This window comes from Rattus norvegicus, chromosome 4 (genome assembly GCF_021556685.1).
Source record: "Rattus norvegicus strain SHRSP/BbbUtx chromosome 4, alternate assembly SHRSP_T2T, whole genome shotgun sequence".
Taxonomy (NCBI): Eukaryota; Metazoa; Chordata; class Mammalia; order Rodentia; family Muridae; genus Rattus; species Rattus norvegicus.
Window position 1 is genome coordinate 133122235 of NC_141537.1, and position 24070 is coordinate 133146304.

Sequence of the window (24070 nt, forward strand, 5' to 3'; positions counted from 1 at the left end):
TCCTGATTCGCTAGCCCCTGCTTGAAACCATCCATTGAAAGCACACAAAATAGTCACACTAAAGCAGAGTTGAGGGAAACTACTGAACTTAATTATTGTGCCAGAGGGAAACAGGGAAACATATTTAAAATATTCTCAGATACTGATAAAGATTGATTTCCTAGTTTAAACGCTGGATTCAGTGATGCCCACCTTAAAATAACCTATATACAAATGTGAATACATACATACACATACATACACATACATACACATAAATGAATCTGACAGAGTAGCCACAAATACCCACTGCAATGTACATTTAAAGTTAAAGAGACTTTAAAATATAATTATTTGTTTGTATGAGCCACATTGGACACACTTAAGAGACACAAGTCACCTTTTGCACAGGAAACTTGGGACCAGACTGTCTTGCGGGTGGCTTGTGTGTGGAGGAGCAGAAAACAGTAAATTTCCCTTTGTGAAGATTACTTTATTAAAATATTTTAAAGCCCTATAAAATACATTATCTAGCTGTATGTGTGATAAGCCAGATATATGAGTGCTGACTGTTCTTTGAAGTAATGGCAGCACATACATCTTCTAGATGATCAATGAGTTTATGGAATCCTGTACGCCCTTATGTAGCCGGAACTCCAAGTAGTCCAGCAGGCATGATTTCAAGAAGCTGCTCGTGGTACCTTGACACTTGCATCCCAAGGACGATGCAGTTGTGCTGAGCAAAGGTTAATTAGCCCTTTCTCACTGTGGAAGAACTGGCAACTAATCCTTTCAATTACCAGTCAACATTTATTAGACATCAGGAGGAGATACAGCCCCAGCACAAGACAGCAGGAGAATCTCTGCCAAAGGGACAATATAGCATTTAAAGGACACAACCAATTAGATACAGGACCCCCAGGCAGCTCTCCCTCCCCTGATGCCCATCCTGAGATGAACCTCTCCTCACCCCTGCGTTACCACTGAGCTCACAGAGAATACACTGGAAGATCTGACTCAGTAGCAACTCCAGGTGCGGTGTGTAAACAGGAAAGATAAAAGACACCGTGTTAAGGTGGCAAATTATTTCTAAATAGAACAAATTAATTTAGAGAGACCAGAGGCTAGATGGCCACATGCATCAAGTAAGAGCTGCCAACATATGTTATATAAAAAGTGGGGACAATAAAAGGAAGTGATTGTAGGGGAAGCGATTGGGGATCAGGAGAGATGTTCCAGTCTGTAAAGTACTTGGTGTGAAGGCTGAGAATTCAGGTTTCATCCCCAGGACCCATATAAAACGTTGAAGCTGGGGACACACACATATGCATATAAACCTGGCACTAGGGAGGTGGGCGGATTGCTGGAACCCCTTGGCCAGCCAGCTTGGTCCAATAGGTGAGACTCCACTGCAGTGAGAGACCCTGTCTCACAAGACAAGGTGGATAACACTCCTCAGACAGGATATCCGCAAACACACACGTCAGCAAACACACCAAGACGAGTAATTTAGAGATTTATTCATTCTTCTCTTCTGTGTGGGTGTTTTGCTTGCATGTACGCCTGCAGCCGCCAGAAAAGGGTGCAGAATCCCCCGGAACTAATGTCACAAAATGTTGTGAGTAACCATGGAAGTTCTGGGAACTGAACCCTGGTCCTCTGGAAGAACAGCCAGTGCTCTCAACCGCTGTGCCACCTCTCCAGCCTCAGAAGTAACTTAGAGAATGAAAAACTTGGGTTACAAATGGGTAAAAAAGCAAGTGTCTGCTAGTCCTCTTCGGTTGTTAGTTGAATAGTCGGGGCCACAAAAGTAGATAATTATCAAGAATGAAGAATGAAGTCTGAATAAACTAAAAAAATAAAAGAAAGGCATCTTTACATACCTGAAACATCCTTCCAATAATTTTGAAATTAGTTTTTTTCAAGTCATGAAATGGATGATCAAAATGTCATGAGAGATGAAAGACAACACTATGGAACCCCAAGTCGAGGGCAACAGGTGGTGGCTTAGAAAACCAGTATGTCCCAATGAAGTTACATATACCCAACAGCACCCAAGCTCGGAGTCAGAATAAACGGTGTTCCTCTGAAACAAGGTGCCAGGGTGGCACCGAGAAAAAAGGAAAGCCAACCCAGTCAAATCCCTTCACTCCAATGGGAGCCTTTCCATGTCAGAATGTCTGTCTATGTTTACTCAGGCCTGGCTCTTGTCCAGTTACTCTGAATGGCTCTCTTTTCCATTTTATTCTATGGAGAAAGATTTTAACTGAAATCTCTTATGTCAAAGGAGGCCTACAACAAAAACTGCAGCCACTGAGCCAGTCTGCACAGGGCAGCATTTACAACAGGAGCATCACAAGAATGACAGGGGCCTGAGATTAATACCTTCTCCTAGTTCACTGACATCAGTAAGATCAGAGTTTGTAGAATGTCCCATCACCCTCACCTCTGATTAATTTGTTAGAACCTATCAAGGGCATTCCTTCCACAAACCTCTCCTCTATCATAACCTTATCATCCCCACACTCACATGGCATCCACAGGAACTTAACTAAGACAGTGTAATTACTCAGACTCCTGGAGGACCCGAATCTCCAGTTGCAATTCTTCCATGTGTTAGCGCCTCACTCTTAAGTACCATTCTCAATTAGTTCTCTCAGATCATTTAAAAATTTGGCTCTCCTCTGTAAGATGTCTCTGTGCTTTCAAAATTAGTCCCTCATTACAGTGTAAAGGCTCCCACTGGGCTCAAATTAGCAAGATTTTCTGTTTACTTTGCATTCCTGAACCAGGAACTCTGGTGGCTGTCTGGGGCTACAGCAGTTGGCTGACAGCTGCTGGGAAGCAGGTAAGGAGGTGGGACTTTGCTACACAAATAAAAAGGGCAATGGTCCTAGCAACAAAAGATAGGCTATACTTGGCTCCTTCTACCAGCAACCAACTCTAACATATAAACTCTCAACATATAACTCATAAACTCTCTTCTGAAAAATCCCTTTTTATTCAAAGTGAACCTATCACAGCCAAGTGTACATCAAAACATGGTGTGCAATACTAAGACAGATACATAAATATGTGATATCAAAGATAGTAATGAAAACTTTTCAAACCACTGGGATTGGGACTTTATGCCTATAACTCCAGCACGTAGAAGGCGGAAGTTAAAGGAATTCAAGGTAATCCTCAGCTCCGTAGTAAGTTCAAGGCCAGTCTGAGCAACATGAGACTACCTGGACAGAATCCTTTCAGTGAGAAATAACGTCTCTGTCCATGCCTGTGTTCCCACTGACACATACCTAAAATAAATATACAGTGCCACTGTAATGAGAGAGAAGAAATATGTGGCTATTTCAATGTTAGCAAAACTAATCCATCAGCAGCCGAGCCAAGTCTGCAGACACTACCCTTATTGGCAGAAATGAATCTCTTCTAACTCTTTGATTAGTCCTTAATACAATGAACGCAGGGAGATGTTCGACAGATACTAAGTAAATCTAGCATACACAACTTGTGCCCAAATTGGTTTATTTCACATTTCTGTATTTTGGGGGAAAAGCAATTTCTGTATGACAGTTGCACCTGGACTTTGCCACGTGGCCGGCACACACAGAAGGCTGCAGAGTCAGAGACTCGGTAGTGAGGAAATTGCATTTTATCTTTATTTGCTAAAACATGAAAAGCATATTTTTCCCATGGAATATGTTTGTATTGAGTTAGGCCAGGTCTATACAAAGCTCTGGAACAGTCGAGATGAGAGGTGGACTTGGGTAAATCGAAGCCCGGGTCATCTGCCACTGAAGATAATGTTGATGTGGCCTCAATTGGACCTCGCCAGCTGCCTACAATAACAAAATAATACACTGGCTAAATAAGCTACCAATCCTTTATTTCTGCTTACCTACACGAGGAAGGGATTGCCCCAGTGTTAGAGGGCTACCCATGATAGTCCTACAGTTCTACTGATAGGTTTGACCATATGTCTAAAGCCAAAATCGGAATGAACCATAAAAGCAGGCAGCATAACACAATGCTACATTCCCATCTCCTCAAGAAAGTCTATCCTTAAGAACCAAGGCTCGAAGGACCAGAAGCAAACGCTGATGGACTTGAATGGAGAAGTGACTTCGTGATAGCAGCCAGAAACTCACTACTCCAATTATCCTAAGTGCAGAGAAGGAGTCAGAGGGGGAATAAGGAGATGAAAGACAGAAACAGTACTAAGCAGGAGTTAGACCAGCCAGCCAGCCAGCCAGCCACAGGAATCATCCCGCAATGATGGAAGGCACAGAGACCTGGAGGACCTTCCTTGGGAGGGGCTGTATGCTGAGCTGAAAAGAGAACAGTGGGAAGTGAGTCTTCCAATTGTAGTGGAATCCAATCAGAAATCAGGAAAGAAACTGGATAGACTCGCAAACACAAGGAGAACCAAACAGCATACTGCCAGGTTACCAAACACTGAAAAGAAAAATCTCAAAGGAGAACTAGAAACTATCTTGAGACTATCCAAACAGAAAGTACAGAGCTTACTCAACATGAGGACAGTGGCAGCCAGAGAGAAACTGGTACTGTATACACAGACACAGGAAAAGATGACAGCCACCTCAAGGCTCTACGTGCAGTTAGGCAGGTACCAAATCCACCAACGTGTCCTAGAATCTGATCTTCAATGTGAAGACGACTCTTAGGACTCAACATCTCCAGCAACCACATTTATTCAGTAGAGACACAAACCTGAACTGATACTATCTCAGGGTTACGCATCCATAGGAACTTCTGGCAGAGTGTAAACTTCTTATCCAAGGTTTCCTAAGAAGTTCTGATCACAGGTTAGCAGAAGACATGGCTTTAAATTTCTCTCCCAGTTCAAATGCAGTACCTTTGGGTAGAAATCCCTACACTTAGAAGTGTAATTTCTGGAAGTTATAATAGTTACCTTTCTATGAGGCCTGCAGCCTTCCCTCCTACCATGAAGAGGAATGTAAGAAAAGAGCCACCCTTAGAAAACTCCTCCAGGGCCCCTGAACACCTTCTGTCCCCTGAAGCACGCATTAATGATCCCAGAACATAGGACAACCACTTCAGAGTGGGCGAAGCTGGTTGTGGGAGAGAAGAAAGGTGGAGAGGGGATGCTGAGAAAGGATGCTTGGTTCCCGACACCACAGGGAGTCCAAGCAACCGAAAACTCCAACCCAGAAAGATAAGGGGCACTGCCCATATTCTTGCTGGTTAAGGAATCAAGAGGGTGAAGCAGAAACAAACAGGAAAGAATTTTAAAGAACAAACACGCTTTGATTTGAATATGAAGCATACCTTGACAATTCTGAGTTCTAAAATAGTTCTAGACAAGAAGGAAGAAGAATACTACGTATCATTTTCCTGACCCTGCGTCCCCCAAGGTGGCCATATTACACACCTGTACATAGCACTGGAACCGGGCAACTGGTCCTGATGGATAACTTTTAACTACATAAAGACAGACATTCCTTGCTCAGTTTCACTTACTGCTTCCGCAAGCCCCAGGCAGTTTAATACAGCTAATTTCCCCCAAGCCTTGGTGTGTGCACATCTCACCATGAGGGTAGGGAAGGGGGCTGCTTTATCCCCGAAGCGTTCAAGATGATGCTGTTAGAACGGTCCTTAGCGAGCAAGCCATCGGAGCATACGGACTTGCTCAATAGGCACAGAATAATCACTGAACAAGATTCCCAAGGATTTCCGGTGTGGCCCTGGCACCATCCCTGGGGCCCTGCCTCCTTTACCCTGACACAGGGATGGGATCTGCAGTCACCAAGAGTCTGAATAGCTGCATGGGGTGAAAAAGCAGAGCACAGCATACGTACTGTAAGGATAGTAAGGGGGAGCACAGCAACTCCCCCTCCCCCACACTCCCTCTTATGCACAGATTGACTCTCGAACAGTGTTGTCAGCGGGGAGATGGCACCTTTGGGAGAGTGTAGCTAGGTGCTGTTATAATTAATTTTTATTCCTACTCAAGAGTACTTAAGCCCTGGGTTTTTTTTTTTTTTCCTTGAACAGACTAAATATATGCTTGGACCCACCAATTAATAAATCTACTTGTCTCAAAACTCAAAGTAAAGAAAACCTTCTTTAAGGAGCTTCTTTTAAGGAGCCGAGGTTTCTCATGACTTTTAGGTAGGCATCCAGATATACCTTCTGCATACGCAGATATACAAGCTATGGTCATCTTAGCACAGCCCTGTGAGCCTTGCCTTAGGGAGACAGAGCTGGAAGGGTCGTGAGTTCAGCGGCAGACAGCGCTACACAGAGAATGTGTAAAAGCAAGGTAAACCACTGAACTGCACCTACGAATCCAGACACAACAAAGCTGACTGTCCTCGCAGGTCCCCTTAAAGCCCCTCTGGCTGTGACACTGAAGACAGAGACCGATACCCAGAATGCTCCACTGCTCTGCCCTTCACAACAACTACATTTTAAAGACCCAGGCATTTCACTTACAGAGGGGGAGGTGGTCTCTGGTGAGTTTCTCCTCTGCTCTGAGTGTAGTGGGATTAAAAGTAACCCTTAAAGAACCTTGTTCTCTTTACTTTTCCTACATTCTATCCCATATTTTGGAAATTAGCAGAGTTTTCAAGACCCACCACCCACAAACCATCTGAAACACTCAAGTGTCTACTCTGTTTCACCAACAGGCCTTTTCTTGTCAGAGGAAAGGACAAATAATATGTCCACTGATCAGGCAAACATCCAGAGCAGTCACCACATATCTGATCCCACACTCAGATGAAATGAGAATCCCATTTGGACAACTGCAGCCCTGACTTCAGGCTAGTGCTCACCTCAAACCAAGAGGCTCAGATGGAGACCACTCCCCCTGGCTTAGGATGCTAAAGGCGCATCCCAGCCCCCATTACTAACACTGGGCTCACGAGTTTAAAAGCTCATTCCCCATTTTGTGGCACTGTAGAGGTAGGTTAGTGGGCGTGGGCAACTCAAGGATATTAGCCCTACTTCCAGCCCAACTCCCTGATTGCTATCTGGTGCTGTCTGACCAAAACTACCAGAGGCTGCCATCACCATGTACCAGGGTGTTCTGGGTTCCATGTCTTCCTGGTAGGTGGGACTGTGAGCCAACGGATATCTCTTGTTCCCTGGGTTATTCCTATCAGATATTTGTCACAGAGATGAGGAAAGTAATACAGACAGAACTCAGACAACAGAAAAATGAGACAAACACAAAACTCCATAACATATTGCACACATCAGTTAATTTCCTCGACTTCCAAAACTCAAGACTGACTGACAACAGAATCAAAGAAGAGACTCGGTGATAGGGGGACACGACTTAGTTTATTAAATAAATCAAAACCTGGTCTGCACTGCAAGGGAGATGTCACGGCTTTACCGAACCAGCGGCTCCTGTCCAGTTCTGTTTCTCTCAACAAGAACATATGTTCCCCTTAATGTTAAAATTACTTATTTTTTCCTAGGCCGGTGTTTATTCAAGAGCCCTGCTTATTTTGGCATTGGAAACAAAATAAGAAGAGCCACCCAGAGTCCCCCAATCCAAGGGAGGAGTTTCCCAAGAAAAGCAAAATCCTGCTCCTGTGTTTCCTGTCCTCCCTGCCCGCAAGCACGCAGCAGTCTTCCACAGAGAAAGCCAGGGCCGTGTGGAGGAGGCGCCATGTGCAGAACTATGAGGGGGCAGGTGTGGGCAGAGACTCCACAAGTTCTCAATCATGTGGCGCTCAGAAAAACAGAGACCGGAACTGGCAACATGCAGAAGTGAAGCAACCAAGGAAACCCACGTGTAAAGAGAAAGGTCTACAAACCCAAACTGTGAAGAAAGGGGATATCTTTTCTTTCAGAGTACCAGAAGAAATCAGACTCTCTCATGGAGAAAGCAAATCAGGAGCTGACTTCTGTGACTGAAATCCCCCCCACAGAAAGCCACAAACTGAGGCAAAAGCTGGCATGGGGTGGCCGGGGAGGTGGGGAGGGGGGTCCACAGGAAGAGGCAGGAAAAAAACAGAGTTCTACAGATGGGATGTTGGTTTCAATGAGGGAGGGCCAAGGGCAAGAACAGTGTGAGAATGAAGGCCTCACATAATAGACCTCTGTGAGCAGGCCTCTCCTGCGGATGGAGAAGCTGGTGAGCTAAGCCTCACACTTGGAAGCTCGGGGAACTGGACTGTGATATACAAAGTAAGACCCAAATGCCAAGGTTGTGACCGAGCCAGGCCAACTCGGCTGTTGGTGTTGGGTAGAAGAGGCTTTTTTTTTTCCACTGAGCAGAGAAGTATGGTAAACATCTGCTCACCATGACCACAGAAGAGGAGGTTGTTTTCATCCATGGGTCATTTTAAAGGAATAAATCCAATTAATAAAACCACACAGTAACAGTATCCAGTCTTGTAAGAAGCCTGCCTGCCTCTCTCCACTGTCCTACTCATTGAGAAGGCATTTAATCCAGAGAATCTCTTCATGTTGCCTTTGAGACTTCTTAGGGACCACTGAGGTAGGGGGCTCCGTGTCTAAGGATGCTTAAAACCCAAGCTGACTTCTTACCTCATCCTTTTGGCAGTTGTTTCTAGGTGGTTCTCTTATCCTATTATTAAGACTTTGTTGTGGAAAAGGCTAAATTAGGACTGCGGAGATGGTAAAGTCCTGAAAGTCTGATGACCTGAGTTGAGATCCCCTTATAAAAATCTTAGTGTGGCAACACATATCTGTAAGGGGGTCCTTGGGGCTCACTAGTCAGCTCTGTGTACACATAGCAGAATCAGTAAGCTATGGGTTTAGTAAAAGACACTGTGGCAAAAAATAAAGTGTGGCGGGGAGATGACCCACTGGGAAAGTGCTTGACACGCAAGACTGACTGAGTCTGGATCCTGAGGACCAATGTAAAAGCAGCATGCCCAGTACACACATCTGTAACCTCTGTGTCCCAGGCATGTGGGAGGCAGAGACAGCCTGACATACACAGCGGTAAACAAGAGAGACCCCCATCCTGTAGATGGTGAAAGGACCACACTCAAAGTTGTCATCTAACCTTGACACCTGTGCCATGGTCCTATGTGCTTACACATACACAAACACACAGATAAATAATTATTTTAATTAATTAAAAAATAAAATGAACGATGGAGGAGGACAACCTATGTAAATATCTGGCCTCCACATGACTACACAGACACACACACACCTGCATGCACATGTTCACACACACGAATGTACATGTATTCACACCTGTACGCACATGAACATACATTTGCATGCATATGTACATACACCTAAATGCACATTTGTGAATGCATGCACAAATACACACACATACATACATACATACACACACACACATACACACACACACACACACACACACACACACACACACACACACACAGCTAAAACTTAAAAATAAGGATTCAGAAGAGTGTGGTGGCTCGCGCCTGAAATCTAAGCACACTGTTGGCTAACACAGGAGGATCAAAGGTTTGAGGCTAACCTGGGCTACTAATAAGGAGATTCTAAATTAGGAAATGAAATGCAAAGTTGACAACAACAAAATCAAGTGTATGGGGGTATGGATGTTTAATAGAGAGTCTGGAGTGTATGAGGCCCAGGATTTGAATGTGAGAGAAAGAAACAAACAAAAAAAAGTTAAATAAAATAACACAAATTAAAGTTCTGATTAAAAAATGTGACCTATAAATGTCCCAGATAACATCTGTGTGTCAAAATGTCTCTTTGAAAATGACTAGAGACTGAATTTAATAAAGAATGGCTGACTTCTTTAAAAAAAATCCCTTATTTGGTTCCCTCTGTAGAAGAGAGAGGCTAGCAGGAAACTCAAGAATCATGCTGTCACTCAGGCTGCCAAATGAGAGTCAGTGCCTCACTTCACCTTCGAACAGTAACCACCCCTCCAAAATGAGAACCACCTCTGACTAACAGTCAAAGATTCCTCCTCAGGAAAAGTAAGCAGATTCACAGAACCCCAAACGCAAATCTGAGTTCATCACCCTTCTGCAACCACCTTCAATGCAGTCTTCTAGATGAATGGGAGGCAGTACTGGATGATCCTACAGGAGGACACCCTTCTGCAACCACCTTCAATGCAGTCTTCTAGATCAATGGGAGGCAGTACTGTGGATCCTACAGGAGGACACCCTTCTGCAACCACCTTCAATGCAGTCTTCTAGATCAATGGGAGGCAGTACTGTGGATCCTACAGGAGGACACGCAGGTGCTCATATAAGGTTTGCTGCTCTGGCTACAGAGTGGGTAGTGAGAGCAATAAACAGTAAACACAACGATGTCTATTCAGCTGGAGAGATGGATCAGCTGGTGAAGAGGCTGCTGTCCAAATGTGAGGCCTGGGGATGTCCTCAGGACCCACAATTAAACACACACACATACATACACACACACACACACACACACACACACACACACAGAGAGAGAGAGAGAGAGAGAGAGAGAGAGAGAGAGAGAGAGAGAGAGAGAGAGAGACACAAGCTGGATATGGTGTACACATTTGTAACCCCAGCACCAGTGAGACAGAGAAAGGCAGAGCCTGGAGCACACAGGCCAGCCAACCAAGACTAATGGTCAAGATACAGGCTACAAAATAAAACAAAACAAACAAACAAAAAACAAAAAAACCAAGCCAATATAGGTGATCTTTGAGGAACTACCTCAGGCTGATCTCATACACAGTTTGTTCTCTCTCCCTACTCCCAAACTCTCTCTCAAACTCTTACACACAGACAGAAGATTTTTCACTACCCATTTCTCCAGTTTCCATACAAACTAAATATATTCATTCATAAAAAACTAGAGCTTAGCAAACTCATGAATGGATACACATTAGATTCATCAGCTCCACTTACTCCAGCTGTGCAGCTCCAGATGTGGCTGAGGAAGCTGGGGCCGGGAGTCTGTTGGTGAATAAACTTTCCCCCCACCAGTCTGCACACCTCTGAGATGCCAAGCAATATGAGTGCATGTAAACAAGCCGGGAGTTGCTTGTGCGCCTGAGTGCACAAGGGTGGGGGCACATAAGGGGGGTGGGGCAGAGGCAAACAGCGAGACCTTCACTGTAGATGTTACTGGAAGCTGACAATCACAAAACACGAACTGTGGGATTCAGAGGACAAAAACCTTACTCTTATGCTGACTTTTGTGCTGTTTCTTTCTTTCTTCTTTTAAGATTTATTTATTTATTATATGAGTACACTGTAGCTGTCTTCAGACACACCAGAAGAGGGCATCAGATCTCATTACAGATGGTTGTGAGCCACCATGTGGGTGCTGGGATTTGAACTCAGGACCTCTGGAAGAGCAGTCAGTGCTCTTAACCACCGAGCCATCTCTCCAGCCCTGTGCCCAGTTTCTTAACCTTAGTATGTGTGTGCATGTAAAGTCCTGAGCTATAATATCAGTGATCTCCAACATCCTTGCCTTATTCCCTTGAGATACAGTCTTTCAATGAATTTATCTTTCTTTTTGCTAAGCTGGTTGGTCCAGCCTGCTCCGGGTATTCTGTCAACCCCCTCACCTCAGTTCTGGAGTCAAAGGGGCATGTGTCCATGCCCAACATTTTCACATGGTTTTACTGGAGACTTGAATTCAGATCCTCATGCTTGAGTAGCAAAAGCTCTTACCCACCAAGGAATCATCTTGACAGCCTTACCTGCTCATTTTCTATGGCACTGTAATGTACCAAGAAAGGACCCAAAGGAGGCAGAAGGGGGAAGAAAGGAAGGACGGACGGGCGGAAGCATCTGTGTGATGCCTGATGGTTCTTAGCAGTAAGTCATTAGCAAAGGAGCAGCAGGAACAACGTGGCTACTGGTCTTTAATAAGCATCAATGCCTTCAGCTGTGAAAGAGAGTCAGGCTTATTGAAATTCCCTCCTCCCCCACACACTGCCAAAGTTCACTTCTACAAGTGACTCCAATATCAGAGGCCAGCGTGGTCAGAACGGGCACAAGCACGGGCAATGGCACTAAATCACTCCCAAGCGGAAACAAGGCATCCATCATTGTGGATCACACCCGGCCTCATTTGGCTATAATTTCCAGACATGAGAAGAAAATCCCGTCCTTTTAAAGATGTTCCTGTGAAAGACAATCTGATGGGTGTCACAATAAAAAAATAATGATAACGTGGGAGGAAGAAATCATTTTTTATACTTTAAATTTGGTTTCCCTTGGGAGATGCATTGTTTTAATGTAACACGTTTCAACGTGCTTCTCTGTTCGTTTAAATTTTGTTTTGATAATATGAAGAGCTTTTTAATCTGAATTACACAGTGACACTTGGACACTGATCTGTTGTAACTCGGTAATCAGAATTAACAGACTGCCTAATTAATCAAGTCATTTGCACAGATCCAAATAGAGGGATGGTTCCTGGGCCAAGGAGAGGAAATGGGGAACACAAAATTATTAATTCAGGAAAGTGATAAAACCATGTAGAGTTAAGAGGTCTTTGCTAAATTCTACTGTCTTTAATAGGTTCAATTTTTGTAATGCGAGGAACGAATGTGCAAACAAAAATAAATTCTGTCCAGGGCATACAGAAAAAGATGTTTTAAATCAATACTTAAACAGACATATAACTGAATTACTTTTTAAGCCTTGACAACCAGTTTAAAATCACCGATACCCTATAATAGAAATGAGTAGTAAACACTCAGGCTTTCTCTGTGGGTAAAGGCGTGTTGATTTTCTACCTGGTGTTGTGTGGTAGTGCACATCCGCAATCCTAGTGCTGTAGAGTCTGAGGCACATAGTGAGACCCTGTCTCACAACATCAAAACAGACCACCAACAACAACCACCACCAAATGTTGCGGCTTGTATCAACCTGAACACCTGGGGAGGCTCTCATCAGGTACCAAATAAGGAAACTCAGACCAGAGGACTTCGTTTTCATCCAAGGACGCTTGCGGCATCAACATCACTCGTCATTTGAAGTGATACTAAGAATCCTGCAGTTTAATTCACCAAAATGTACCCATGCAGGCTTACTCCTCTCTTACTGTGTTCTTGATAGACTGATGTAGCAGAATGCATGCCACGGATGTCCACACAGTCCTGCAAAAGCAGCTTCTCATTTGCATCATGTATATGGTCTAAGACTTGAGAGATGTGTGTGTTTTCAGGACTAGAGAAATGGTTCCGGAGTTAAAAAGAGCTTCCTGCAAAGAATGCCAGTTCGGTTCCCAGCACCCACAACAGGTGGCTCAGAGCCACCTTTAACTCCACTCAGGGTATCTGACACCCTCTTCTGGCCTCCTCAGGAAGCAGCTGTGCACATACATAAAATAAAAATAAGTCGATTGTTTATAAAAGGCATGCATATTACCAAGCATGTTAAGTCAGCTTTTCTGGGAAACTCACTGCAAGCCTGAGTGTGCTACAGGCTGAATCCTAGAGATGGCTGCCAACATGGGTATTCCCCTGGGATGGATGGCTCGAGCTTTCTTCCGAGACCCTACTAAGTCTCTCCCTTTCATGAAGTTTCCAACGCTCCCACAACAACCTCCTCTTCACAGATGCAGCCCACCAAAACCTATTCTCTTGACCTTGCCGGGGAATTTTGAAATTAAACAGCCTGCACTGAGATACCTATGGCAGATATTAGATGGATACCCCAGGCGGAAGTCCGGGGGAGGCAGCCAGAGGTGAGAGGATTCCAACCTCTAGAGTGGAGAGAAAAATTATATGTCTGAGATATAGTCTGTTTTCAACATAAAACGTCACTTGAGATGTCCAAAGACTATGCAGACAAGGTCACAAGAAACATCTCAGAGATGACAGGTCATTTCAGGGTGACTGAGCCACCTGACCTCAGATATAGTCTACCTCCTGGGATTCCGCCCTGACTTCTAAACCGGACCTATCACCCACCGATTTACAGAGGTCACGTACCACCACATGTTGCTTTACAGAGGGACGGCCCGGCATTTCAGATACATACAAGACCAATCTGGGGACACGGATGGGGGGTGTGGGTGGGGAGTTGCTCCATGCCTTGCAAGCATGAAGACCTGAGTTTGATTCCTAACACACATGGAGCAAGCATGTTGACGTATACTTGAAATCCCAAGGGACATAAAGGCAGAGAGACAGACAGATATCAGGAGCTGTGCCTCCAGCTAGCCTAGCCTGCTTGGTGAGGATGACAGGTTTTAACTCAAAGAGTGGAAGGTGCATAAGCTGTGCCACTCAAGGTTGGCCTTTGCCCTCCACATGTATTTGCGTCTCCCTTCCCCCAAGTCACAGCAACAGTAAAAGCCAAATTGCCCTGTACTGATGAGGCCTTAGAACAGACTTCTTGTGCTGGCAGGACTTAAGTTCAATCTCTGGAGAGGTAGAGCTGACCCAGTTGTCCTCTGACCTCCACATACATGCCATGACACGAGCGCTCATACAAATACACTCATGTACTCACACATACACAAATAAAGGTAAAGATTTTTACGAAGAATAGTTTTATTTCTGCTGGAGTTCCTCCCAAAACGTGCTTAGGAAGGGTGTCATGACGTAACCAGGGAGCATCCAGGGAATGAACGGAACATGGAACTAATCACAGCCCCAAGACTTGGATGGAGACCTAGCAGTACGCCCATGAGCCCCTTGACCCAGACGCTCTTGAAGTTCATGCTCCAGTCTGACTTTTTAAAACTACGAGCCCATTCAATGCCTGTGCCTAAGCTGGCCAGTCATGGTCACAGTGAGTTGACAACTTAGGATTTGAATGCAGAGCTGTGTTAGAAGTGGCCCAGGGCACTGGGATGCTGCTAGTAGCTGAAGTGTTTGTTGTCCAAGCCAGAATCCATGTAAATGCCAGGTGGCCAAGGTGCCACCCCAACCCCAACCCCAACCCCTTTTCAATCCAATGCTTGGAAGACAAAGACAACGTCTCGCCATCTAGACGGGCTACATTAGTGACTTGTGGGGACTCGGCTGAAGACTCTGTATCAGTGAATGGGATGGACAGTCACAGAGACAGCTACTCCTCAAACTCACGAACATGTATGTACACACGCATAGGCACATTCATATGCATGTATACCACACACATACGTGTAGCTCTGAGTAAACACAAAATTTAGACAGTGAAAACCGTTTCAGTGACAACAGCTCATCCATCGATGGTCCCTGGCTTCAGCCTCCTATATGACTAATACAATCCAGGACCCACAGCTAGTGGATCTACAATTATACTGACTATGTAACTACAGGCTTCCGAAAGGTAACTGAGATTAACTCTAAGTGGCTACATCTTTATAGTGGTCAATAAAAATCCTCCCTGGTGGGTGCTTTCAGGATTTGCTGCCTGAGCTCCCAACAAAAAATGCCCCAAGTAGAGCACCAGTGCTCTGGGCAGGGCACTCTAGCTCACCCTACTTTTTCACACAGGTGATTGGGTGGAACAAATCTATCATTGACTGGTCAGAGGCTAACCTGACATAAAGTGAGGGTTACAGATGTGAGGGTAATTAGACTACTGTACCACAGCAAAACAACTCAAAAGATGGGGGATGGGGGCAATGTTGTAACAGGCATATCCAATAGAGACAAAAGGATGTGCCTGCTCCTAATTATACCAGGACATATTCTCAGTCCCAGAAGACCCTGTATTAGCAATAAAAACAAACACACAAACAAACAGATTAATCATGTAAATCTGAAAGGCACAGACAGATGAAACAGTCAGGTCACAGCCTCAAGGTGTGTCTTGCAGTTCAGAGTAACAGCTGTGCACAAGCTAAAACAGAACACCTGGAAATCAGTGCTGTGAGAAAAGAGGGACATAGCTAAGACTCGGTGAGCAGAGGTTACAAACCAGTCACCACAGCAAACAGGACAGAGGTTCAAATCCCTGCACCTGCTGCCCTTGTGGGCAGAGAATTCTAGGCAGGAAATCACACTTCACTGCCTCGGTCTCCTCATCTTTAAAGTGGACTTTTAGAAGCCTCGAGTCTGTTCCAAGTGAATAAATGTCAAATTCTTAGAGTCATTCTGGCACTCAGGCTAATTCTCAGAAAGAGAGTCACAACGGGGCAGGCTTCAAAAGGTGGTGTTTCTTTTAACTGTTCAGGGCAAAGTTCCTGACGATTAGGGTTTTTTTTTGTTTTGTTTTGTTTTGTTTTGTTTTGTTTTTTTTTTGACTTTAGAAAATTCAAGGGGTGGGGAGTAGACATCTCGGAGGCTGGGGATGGAGTTCAAAGGCTCCATCCCATAAACAGAGAGGTAGATGGAGAAAGGGAGCAATGGTAATCATGACAGAGATGGGGGAGGGGTAAAGATAGGGGAAGGAAAAGGACAAAGAAAGGGAAAATCCAGCATCCACCTTTCAATACACTGTAGGAGAGAAACATGAACAGTGTTGTCAGGGGATAGGTTAAGTGCACAGGAGCAGACTGCCCAGTCCCACCCACCTATATAAACTCCAAGGCCCACAGCATAACTTCTGTGAGGAGAGATCTCAAGCAATGGCCACATTCAGGAAGCAGGCCAATGTTGGAGAAGAGATGTTGTCACATAATCAACTACTAGGGACAAAGGACAAGGATAAGGTCTCAGCTCTCTGCACTGATGAACCAGGGTAGAAAATCTGCTCTGCAAGCTGCTGTTAAGAACTCTGGCCCCAGCAACTCTCAACCAGAGACACCTAGCTCTAAGAGCCCACAGTACCAGGCTGTCCTCACATAGGGCAGCCAAACTAAGAAACACTTAAGCAAACATTTGTCAATGCCTACAGACCTTCTTGCTGACACTCCTGGGGCCTTGGAGAGGGCAGAGGAGGTGAGTCCAGGCTGGCCCACTTCCTGTGCACACAAAACTCATCCCAATTCCTAGTGGACAATCTGGTTCCCCTCCCGTGAATTATTATTTTACGCTCTCAAATGATATCTAAAAGCAGGGGTGTTAGGTATTTTTAGAGAGCTCAAAAGCAGGGTGTTGGCTCTGAAGCCTCTTCGCAGCCAAATGAAAGTTTTTCCTACTCTGTGTACTTAGCTTGCTTGAGTGACATTCACTGGATTTTCTCCTTTCCTTTCCTCCAAAGGACGGCAGGGCTTTCAACACACTGTATCTCCATTTGTTTTGGTTTTGTTTCATGAGACACACACACAGGTGTGAGGTTAGGGGATATGAAAAAGAAACAGGAAGAGATGGGGGGGTGACACAGTCATGTACATGTGGGCACATTGTGGGTAAACACATATGCAAAGGCCTGAAAGGAACTTCCTCAATTTCTCTCTACCTTATTTTTGGAGGCAGGGTCTCTCACTAACTGTGGAACTCGCTGATTTGGGTAGACTATCTGGTCAGAACACAGAGAGTCTCCTGTCTCTGTCTCCTCACTGCTGAGATTACACCGTGCCTGGCTTCTTTAAATATGGGTGCTAGAAATCCCGATTCAGCTCTTCACGCTTGCTCAGAGAGCACCCTGTCAACTGAGCCATTTCCCACCCCTGCTTAGGTTAATGATGTTTTTTTACTTTATACATTGAGATGGTGTTAACTAGAAATTAACAAATGCAACCTTGCTTTCTTATTAACCCTAGCTAATCCAAGGCTCTTATCAACGAGTGTGAGAGAGTACACACTTGTCTTCTACCAGCAGACGCTATGTGATGTGGGGAGGTGGAAGGGGGTATTCTCTACCCCTTGGTTTTATGTAACAAGCCCACACTGAAGAACATATGGCAACCACAGGCGTACGGGGATAATACAGCCACCTATCACCCTCTCAACGCAGGTAAACGGTGCTAACAGCAAGGGATATTTATAGCTAACGCTTCCCAGCTATGCAAATAGAAGTTTTCCATCAAAAGATAAGAACATGAAGACAGGTCAATTGTACATTTAACAGCATAGAAGGTTTTCTGCTACTACAAGGTGCCTTCTTCTGCCAGGCAGTTCAAACCAGCTCTGACTAACACTGGGAAAATGGATCCCCAGGGAGATGACCAAAGGCAGGATTCAGTACTATGAACGCCCCTTTTCCAAGGCTCTGGAGAAATGGCTTGGACTCCAATGATGTCCTGCTGCTGTGTTTGACATGAGGACCTTGTATGGTCTAAGACAAGGTTCAGATATCCAACAGTCAGCATGCAGCAAACAGATTACCCTCACTTCCACATTGTGTTGCTTGTATGTCTGTGGTGCATTTGTGTGTGTGAACTAGGGGACAGAGATGCAAATCTCCCATGCATACATGTGGAGGCGAGAGATAAGCAATAGATGTCCTCCTCTTTGATTCTCTGCCTTATCCCCTTAAAACAGAGTTTCTCGCTGAACTTGGGTCTTGTCATGTTAGGGGCAGAGCTCACTGACAAAGCAAGCCCCAGCAATAGGTCAGCAGACACATGAGGCCATGCCTAACATGTTACATGGCTTCTGGGATCTGAACTCAGATCTGTCATGGTCGAGTCAAGTGTTCTTACCCTATATGAATTTCTTAAGCCAATTCCTTCTTGCTTTCTATTTTGCAGTTCAATTAATGTATGAAACATGAACAAGCATGCAAACACCACCAGAAATCAAGCCTCTCGACCATCCTTGTCACATTCCAAAGGAAGGGGATAGCCAGGGTTTGGAGTGCATGTTTGTGATTCCAGCACTGTGGAGGCTGAGGCTGGAGGCTGTCCAGTAAAAGCCAGCCTGAGCTACACAGCAGCCCTCCCCCCGCCCCCCCCCACACACAGAGTGTCTGTCTGTCTCTCTCTCTCTCACACACACATGGGGTGAAGGAGGGACGGAGGGAGGGAGGGGGAAATGTAAAGAATAAACAAAATTATAAGCTGAAAAAATAAGAAAGCTAAAGGTAACATCTCTAGCAGCATCTCCCAGAAGCCCTTGCTGGCCTCTCCTCACCTACCTCACCTTGCATATGGAAACTGAGGCACAGAAGAAAAGAAATCAATGTGACTAAGAACAATGAGCCATAGGCAAGCTGTGACCTCAGCTTGGAAGGACAGAACAGCTCGTCTTTAAGGTGTGTCCCCTCCATATGAAATGAAGCTCTCTGTTCTACCTGTGAGCTATCTATACACACGGGTTCATGGCTACAGGTCCTGGGATACAAGTACCAGGGCTGCCTCCCAAAGACAATGATATTTAAAGGAAACCAGGCAGCAAGTCCTAGACTGTGGAGAGTGCATGTTCTGTCAGACAGACAACTACCCACAACCCAGCCAGGTTGGCAGGTTCCAACATTCCCATGGGAAGCGTTCGGTACAGTGATGGCCTCAGCTAAGGACCGAAATCTGTACTGAGCTCTTCCTGAATCATCTTGCTGATTCTCCATCCGCTTCCCAGATGAGACAGGTGGGACTGTAGGATGTTAAATGATCTGTCTGGTCTACTAAGAGAAGCTCAGCTAACAACTTAGAAAAATAAGACCTGAGTCTAAGCCAATCCAATGTCAGCATGTGTAGTGTGGTCACATTGCTGTCCTATGTCCACAGTAGGTCTGACAACACGTCTGTTAACACAGCAAGTATGCTGCAGCTCATGAGTTCTCCCAGGCTGGGAGATAGAATGTTCCATAGTACCAGGCTCATTTCAGTATGTTCATGGTGCCAGTTGGGAATTCTTACAGAAAAAACAGACAAGTCAGTTTGAAGCAGAAAATATGGATGGAGCAAGTCACTTGTCACCTGAAAGTAAGAGAGATCAGCTGACATGCACCACAGCCAATGAGAGAGAATGAAGGGAGATGGGTTGTCATATCAAGCCTACATAAGAGAGGAAAAGGCAGTGCCCGTGGCCCTGTTGCTCACAGACACCGGGAGAGCACTGTTGGGTAGGAATTGGCCATGTCACTGGGATGCCATGTTGACATCTAACCTGGACCAAAACTTCAGAACCACGGTAAGGAACACTCCTCTGTATATCCAGGACTTTGAATTTTGGTTTACACCTCCCTACAGGGGAAAAAAATTCCTTGCAATTCTAGGACTCAGCAGGGCACAGTCAGAAATATGGAGAGTCAAGACTTTGCTGAGATGTGTGGATCTGCTAAGACTGAAACATTACCATAGAGTAACTCAAAAAGACCCGGGGCAACAGAAGTCCACCATAGAACCTGGTGTACGTAACCACATGTGCAGCTCAGAAACTGCACATTTCTCCTGCTTTCCGTCTGTCTGGAATGTTTCCTACAGCTAAGGCTGCATCTCTCAGGAATCCAGAGAACGGGAACAGAGATCACGAGCCAGGCTTCAGGGAAGCTGTACAAAGGCAGAGGCAAAGGCAGGGCCACTTTCCTCTCCTGATTCCCTGTCTCTCCTTTGCAGGATTTAGGAACAATCCAGCAGCCACCAAAGAATTAACCGTTTTTTGAGCAGGCAGAGTAGAAGGCGCAAACTAGTCTCCCAGGCACACCTACCTATAGATAGGAGACGGCCATTTGCAAGTAATACAGCAAGACAGAAACACCCATTCAGACTGTACTGTCATTTTCTATGGGGACAAAACCCCTAGAAAATCCACAAACTGGGTTTTTTATTCCCACTTTCTAGTCTCAGAGCTGTTTGTTTAACCCTGACCTCCCTTCTTAATTAGCACTACTGGACCGGAGAAGTGTATTTGCTGAGCCTGTCTATATGTTTTGACATGCAAGACTTGTGAAATTCAAACATACTGCAGACATTCAAAGCATTATTATTTATTAAGGCCTATATTAAAGGTGGAAGATCTTAAAGCCCTCTCAGATTCTGATGATTAAAGGAAATTTAATCGCTCTTCATTGGCATTTGATCTTTAGCCTGCCATAATCTACCCGTGTATCCCTCCATCCATATTTGATACTAAAGAAATATTTCAACAGCATGTCCATCAAGTTTAACACAGTTGGAGCTCAAAGACTGTATGACTCACCAAATAAAGGAACATTCCAGCACCCTGGGTTAGTCAGCTAATGACAGCGAAGGTGACTTGGGAGCCAGAGAGATGGGAGAGCTTTCTTTCCCCTCAAGTGGAAGGAAGCCTTTCACACGCTCCCCACCCTGCTTTACCTTGGCAGCTACCCTGCCAGGTTGGAAGGGCAGGTATTTCAAATCACCATTTCTTCCACATTCAGTTTGCTCAAGGCCAGAGTGACTAGTACCCCATAAGCTGCCAAGTTCATGGTTGGTACCCCAACCTTGCTGCATCGTTCCGATATAGGAACAAACCTCAGGTCAAAATAGCTCAATGACTATTTGAGTACACAGTTTTCATGGGGATGGAGCGACCCCACCCATTTCCTTTTTTAAGTATCCATGGCTAATTCTGCTAACCAGCAGCAGAGGGGCTTAACTACAAAAGACACTGTGGCCTAGGAGGGCAACGAGAGTCACTCTGTGGCCCCTCTGAAACAATGTGAGCATTGGACATCTCTGCATTTGGACATCTTCCTGCAATGATGGCTCACAGCCAGGCACAAATGGGACTCCTTTTAGTTCATTCTGTTTGGAGGAGGAGTAGTAGTAGTAGTAGTAGTAGTAGTAGTAGTAGTAGTAGTAGTGTGTGTGTGTGTGTGTGTGTGTGTGTGTGTGTGTGTGTGTGTACATCATACATGTTCATGTTTGTACAGATACACATTACACGTGTGTGGATATGTGTGGAGGCCAAGGATGTCATTTCTCAGGAGCCATTTACCTTGTTTTGTGAGGCAAGGTCTTTAACTGAGACCTAGAAGTCACTGAGTAGACCAGGCCAGCCTCAGGATTCATCTGTCTGCCTCCTCAGAATTGTGATGATAAGCAAATGCTTGGTTTTTATTGTTAGTTGATTGATCTCAGGCGATCACACTGGCAAGGCAAGTAGCTCAACCACTGAGCCATCATCTCACCCCAAAGGGGCCTATACATGCAATTGTCCTACAGCTGTCACAAAAAGTGGCAACATACATGTGCCTGCCAACCGTGGGGCTCCTGCCTGATCCTAGAGCAAGTGGGCCATAATTTTCCTTCTACTCCTTGGTGATGCAGATATTGGTCACTTACCCTGAGCTTTTAATGAGTCTCACAGCCATAAAAAGCCTGGGGTCACTGGCAGGGGGACTGCAGCACACAGGAGGAACCTGGAGGCAAGAAAGAGAGAGGGGTTACGGTAAGGGACTTGGATGTTTCATAGGGCTGCTTTCTTCACACATGAACTTAGCCCTGATTTCCCCCTTCTCTTCCAGAATCAGAAAAATGAAAATGTTATAAACTAACAGATATTCCCTGAGGAAATCTGGTTCCCTTATGTGTTCATCAGTGTCTTCTCCCTTTCCTTTTTTTTTATTTTGGTGTGTGTATATATACATACATACACATGTGTGCATGTGTATGGAGGTTAGAGGTCAGAGTAAGAGAAATTCCTCAATCAGGTCTCCACAGTATTTGGTCTCTCACTGAATTACCCATTTAGCTAGACTAATTGGCCCACAAACCCCAGGGATGCAACTGTCTCTATTTCATCAGCTCCGGGTTGAATGACACATGCCACTGTTTCATGCATGTGCTAGAGATGTGAATGCAAGATCTCATCTCATGGGACAAGCTCTTTGCAGACAGAGCCATCTCTCCAGCCACATTCTTAGGGTGTGCAATCTCTGAATTATGATGCTCAACAGTCCCTGGGAAGTTCTCAGGAGCCACAATCATACAAAATGAAGATGTCACTTCAGGTTTGGGTCCATTAACCTGGCTTCAGATATTCTGTAGAAGAGGCCAGGAGAAAACACACACCCTCCTGACACAGGTGCCCTGAAAAGGCAGTTGAGCTCCTGCTTGTAAGCCAGACACGTTGTCTCACTTACCATCCGCATTCCACATGCCAGGAGAGGCACTTGTCAAGGAAGGCAAGGATGTGGGCCGAGGCTATGGGCTTCTGTGGTCTGGCTGAGTTATGAGTAGACTATTACCAAGTGGGTCCAATCCCCTCTGAGCACTTGCTGACTATGTCAGAAGAGCTGCCTGTCAAACTGTGAAACTCTGAGGTGACTCCAATGCTGTGGGGGCTACAGAAGGAACGAACGCTCTAGGAGAACGAAACTGAGCAGAGTCAGGGTCTGGTGCGAGCCCGTGCTCTTCTCTTCCCACAGTACGCTCAGTAAGTTCAAGCAACATTCAATAACTGTACCCATTTTCTAGATTAATCAAACTGAGAAGTTAGAACTGAAAAGATGTGTGGAGTTTTATGATTTGAAAGTCTGAAAACAAGTCTCGGGAAACCATGTGGGTTGTCTGTCAAGAAAAACACAGAGGAGAGTACAGAGATGACATCCTGGGTTGGTATCTCTTTTAGATTTGGGTAGCCTCAGGCAGACCCCACCAGGCTGTTTACTAGGCATCGGCTGCCAGCAACTCATAGACTGCTCAAGCCAGACAAGCTACGGCATCCTTGTTCTAGGCTTGGGAGATGAACCAGGCAGCCCAGTACTTCCCAAGAAAGCATTCAGGAAAAAAAAAAAAAAAGTTCAGTAGGGAACACTTGTAATCCCAGTGGTCTGTGCAGCCCTATCAGTGAACTCCAGGTTCCGTGAGAGATCCATCTTAGGAAATAACTGGGAAAGCACTTGAGGACGTTGACCTCCTCACCTGAGCGTGTGCCTGTGCACCTACCCACCCCCCAACTCCCACACATACACACATACAAATCCTAGTTCTTCTAAGATAAGCTATGTGGTCATTATTCTTCTCAAAGCATAAGAACACATCAAACATATTTTTTAAAAATGTCCGTTGGGGTGAGCAGTGACCAGATGCAATCTGGGAAGGAAGGACTGCCACCTTGAGAAAGGACCATTGTCACCCACTCATCAGCATAATGAGATAATGAAGTTCATTATGTTCCCCTCAATGGCATAGTACATTCGCTGGCATTCCTGGTGAGTACCACCCAACCTTGACATTGAGACCCCCAAGAGCTGTGCCTCTTCCAACAGCCAGCTTCCCATGCATGCCTCAAGGGAAAATCGGCCGATCTCTGTCCTCACACCAGGGCAGAGCCGTCGGGGAACTTTGGGGCCCTTTATTATCGACTTGTAAAAATGTTATAAGCCTGTAAACTAGTTAATTTATGAGCCGTGTTAATAATTTGCTCACACTTGAT

General features: G+C 45.2%; 1 protein-coding gene across 19 annotated transcripts in view; it reads right to left on the reverse strand.

Moving 5' to 3' along the window:
* Positions 1 to 24070, reverse strand: part of Foxp1 (forkhead box P1) — a 595264-nt gene that overhangs the window by 360737 nt on the left and 210457 nt on the right. For all 19 annotated transcript variants that reach the window (XM_087656767.1, XM_087656772.1, XM_087656758.1 and 16 more), the window contains 1 exon segment: positions 21976 to 22052. The gene's annotated coding sequence lies outside the window, so the exon portion shown is untranslated.